This window comes from Cornus florida, unplaced genomic scaffold (assembly GCF_030987335.1).
Source record: "Cornus florida cultivar Cherokee Brave unplaced genomic scaffold, ASM3098733v1 CherokeeBrave_3.0.0_Hap2_Chr04, whole genome shotgun sequence".
NCBI lineage: Eukaryota > Viridiplantae > Streptophyta > Magnoliopsida > Cornales > Cornaceae > Cornus > Cornus florida.
Window position 1 is genome coordinate 61,232,664 of NW_026775574.1, and position 4,468 is coordinate 61,237,131.

The 4,468-nt window shown below is 36.2% G+C and overlaps 1 pseudogene; it reads right to left on the minus strand.

Moving 5' to 3' along the window:
* Positions 1–4,014: 4,014 nt before the first annotated feature.
* LOC132305892 (small nucleolar RNA R71) lies at positions 4,015–4,113 on the minus strand (annotated as a pseudogene).
* Positions 4,114–4,468: the final 355 nt, after the last annotated feature.

The following is a 4,468-nucleotide window of genomic DNA, read 5'->3' on the forward strand; positions in this document are numbered from 1 at the left end:
TACTCGAAGTGCTGAAGGTACCAATTCCATGAATAGGTGATTTGGCACCATTCGCTATAGTAACAACCGATGGTGAGAAAATATGAGAAATATCAAAAAGAAGAGATGGGTTACATGTCATGTGATCGGATGCCCCTGAATCAATGATCCAAGGTGTAAAAGAGGAAGCATGGAGACATGTATTACCTGAAGTAACGATAGTAGCAGTGGAGGAAGGCTGATTTGCATGCTCACACTTTACCAGAGAATCATATTCGGCTTTGGAGAGAACGACTTGTTCATTCACAGGAGTGGAAGTAGTCTCCTTCAAAACCGAAGCTTGATTAGTGACAATGCCCCTTTCTATGTGTTTAGAAAATGAACATTTTAATGTGAGAGGTCACTTCGCAAGGTCAAAATATGAATGTGGTTTCGAAAGCTTTTCTAGTCAAATTTACATTTATAAAAACCACAACTATAACTAATGAAGTATAGCGAGTAGGGATCGTCTGCAGGGATTATACATGTTGGAATTTAATTTCGACTCTAATGTATCAATTTATTACAAAGGAGGGTTAGGATAGTTGATTACTTTAGAAAATAATTAAATTAAAATGCAATTAAAGTAAACTAGTGAGAGATAGGGATTTAAGAGATATGAAAAGAGGTCTTAGGGTGTTGGAAGCAACACTAAGCTCATGTAATTAATCATTTGCTTTCCATTAATGGGGAATACATTCTTGCAATCTAGATATGGCCACAAACATTAACAGAATTTACATGTAAAAGTGTGAACTATCTAATGCAAGAGTGAATTGTCTATCTAACCAACAAGTAAACTAAGTGTAGAACTACCCACCAAGACAAAGGCATAATGATGAACGCTGAAAAGTGCGTATTTAAACCCCTTAAGCTTAAGTATTATAGTACCTTTATCTATCTTACATTACCCTTTTAGATTGATTTCGTATTATTTCCATTTTCAGGCACTTATCCCAAAAATAAGCTAACTTAGCCAAATAAAAGCAGAAATGAAGCAATTCTGGGATGAATCAAAGAAAGGAGCCAAGTGGAAGCAAAAGGAAGAAAAAGGTGGAATTCAACATCTATGATCGATCTCAGATCAAAGTTCGATCGATCCAACATGATCGATCCCAGCACTTCAAGATGGATCAGAGCCATGATGACATTTTCAGAGATCTCAAAAGTTCGATCGATCCAACATCATTCTTCGATCGATCAAACTACCTTGTCCTTATCCAAATGATTGATCTTATCTACTTGTACCACCCTACGAACCACTTTTGTCCTTTTCCCAAAAAATATCTTCGAAATATCTCAGATTTGTTTTTATCCAAAAAGGCGCCGCCATTGAGGATTGATCCAACTTCAGTTCGATAGATCTTAGCTATGTTCGATCGATCCAAGTCCAAGGTTCGATCGATCGAACCTCCTCCAGTGCAAAAAAGTTATATTTCTAGCTCCTTGAAAGTTGTCCTTATCCAATCATTGGGGAATATTTTGTGTACGACCCCAGCTCATTTTGTGTGTCACTTGACCTACCTATATATAGAATATGATACACTTTTTGAGAAAGGAAGAACATAGGATTCATCTATCATAAGAGAGGCTATTTTTAAGGAGGAAGAAAGGAGGAGAAGACTAGAGACACAAGCTTGGGAGCTCTTCATCAACCAAGGAGTAGATTTCTTTCATGGAGTTTGCCCTTGAAGGTTGGAGAAGCATTACCATGAGTGGCTAGACATCCTCTTGGGGCTAGAGTTAGCCCCAAGCATGCTTTCTACATCTTGATTTTGTGTATTATTGAGGGATTAGTGTTGTAATACATGTTTTGGCACTTTTATATATATAGATCTTGTTTATTCAATGATTTATGTGGTTTAATGCTTCCAATTGATCATTTCATTTTATCCATATGTCTATGTATGTTAGAATAGATATTCATGTGTTTATCTATATTTCTTGTGTTATTGATGCATGTCTATGTGTATTAATACCACAGATCTAGAGATTGTCAATACATAGTGCTTAATGGAATGCTCTTGTAATTTTCTTGATGGTTCATGTTCATTTCTTGATGGATTGTGCCTCTCCCTTAGCTTAATTAGTTTAATTTCATGTCATTAGCTTAATTTAATGTAGTGGTAGCATAGTTGTTAAATGGGAGGACAATCCATGCTTGATGTTTGATGTTCAATACTTTTGAATGCAAGTAACATATGTCTCTAACCTTATGGTGTATTTGGCTTGTGAACTTAATGAAAGGATTAATGACTTGCTAGATATATTATCCTTTTCACATGCTACTTAGACAATATATACTTAATTGTTAGATATATTGTGCTTTTCACATGTTGATTAGACAATATATACTAAATTGGTCACCCTTGCTAATTGAACCAACCAAACACACACACATATTAATAGTGCAACACACATTTCCCTCATTAGTCACTTATTAGGGGTGTAGAAAAGTATTGTTTGGTGGTGACCTCTAAACCCCAAGATCTCTCTCTCTCTTACTTATTCTTTATTGTATTCAATTATTTAGTTTAATTTGCTCTCTAATTTAATCAACCAACCAACTATTTGTTTGATCACTCGACCTACTAACCCTAATAATGATTTCATAAGCTAGTACGACAACTCAATCCCTTGAGACGATCCCTTCTCACTCATACTACATAGTATAGGTATCAAGCGGTTTATAAATTTAAATTATGGTGCCCACTTGACATTAATTTCCAAACTCAAAGTTTTATACATCCTTTGTGCGGTCACCTGAGAAGACACCATAGTTTTTGGCGCCGTTGCCGAGGATTAGGCAACGTCGTATTTGTGGAATCAATTAGGAATTAGTACTCTTTTGATCGTGTCTTTACTTTATTTTCAATTTTTGTTACTTATTGTGTTTGTTCATCGTTGACAAGGTGCATTAAGCTAGGAGGCAAGCAAAGCAAAGCTAAGTAAAGAAGGAAAAAGGCTAAAAATTAAAAAATTGCTAAGTTAAGCTAAATTTGGAGTTGAAGTGCTAAAGGACCTTTGTGAGACTTTCTTTACTTAATCCCTTAGTTAAATCGTCGACCCGCGTGAAGGCTTGTTTTTAAATTCTTAAATTAAATTGTGAGCCCTCGTGGAGGCATTCTTAATTGTTTTTTGCATCGTTGTTGTTAAAGCATAGGAGTATGGGTTAAGTGTTTGTGGAGGTAGTTTCATTGAATTGTTATGAAGTCGAAGTGTTTGTTCATTCATTATGTTTGTGCGTTTTACATTGTACATGCATGGTCGTAGATCACAAAGACCAACTCTTGTCCCTCTTGATTTACATCTTGAATCCGTAGTTAGAAATCCTAGGGGAAGAGGAAGTTTGAGTTCTACCCAATCCATTACATCAATGGAAGGCCATAATGAAGACCATGTGGAGGACCTTGGTCACATAGACCAACAAGGTATCCTCCATCCAAATGTGCATCATGAGAACATTCAAATACCATTAGACATGCCTAGGCCATTCATTCACCAACCACAACAACAAGAAGGCCAAGTTCCATTGGGAATGCCAAGGCCAATGTATGTTCCACAACCTCCCATCATTTAAGGAAATCAAAATCAAGGTGCCCATGTTGCACCTCAAATTGCTAATCCTCCACTTGCTTTAAGAGATCACTATGTGCCTAATGAATATAATGCACCCACATGCATTCAATTGCCACCATTTAAAGTACATCACTATGAAATTAAGGCACAAACTATTCAAATGCTTCCTAACTATCATGGACTTCCAAGTGAAGAACCTTACAAGCATTTGGATGAGTTTCATGAAGTATGTTCCACCATAAAATATACGGACATACCGGAAAAGGTCTTAAAACTCAAACTTTTTCCATTTACCCTTAAAGACAAGGAAATGTATTAGTTTAACAATCTTAAGCCTTTTTCAATCTCTTCTTGGGCAGAAATGCAACAAGAGTTTTTGAAAAAGTACTATCCAATTTCTAAGACCAATGCCATGAGAACCTCAATTTGGAAATTTTCACATGGGGATGGAGAAACATTTCATGAGGCATGAAAACGCTTTAATGAATTGCTTAGGAAGTGTCCACATCATGACATGCCCAAATGGCAATTAGTTCAATATTTCTTTGAGAGATTATCGGACAATTACAAAGGCATGGTTGATGCTTCCATAGGTGGCTCTTACATTAATAGGCTTGCGGATGACGTGTGGCATTTTTATGAGAGCATGAGTGAAAATTCTTTGCATAGAACATTATCATCCAAGAATGGTAGAAATTCACAACGTAGGAAGAGTGTTGGCTTACATCAAGTCGACCACTCAAATAAAATAGCCGATGAAATGAAGTCTTTATCTCAAAGGTTTGATCAATTTTTGATTAACCAAAACTCGGCAAACCAAGTATCTTCCTTCCCTAACCATTCGCATCATGAATCAAATGAAATATGTATG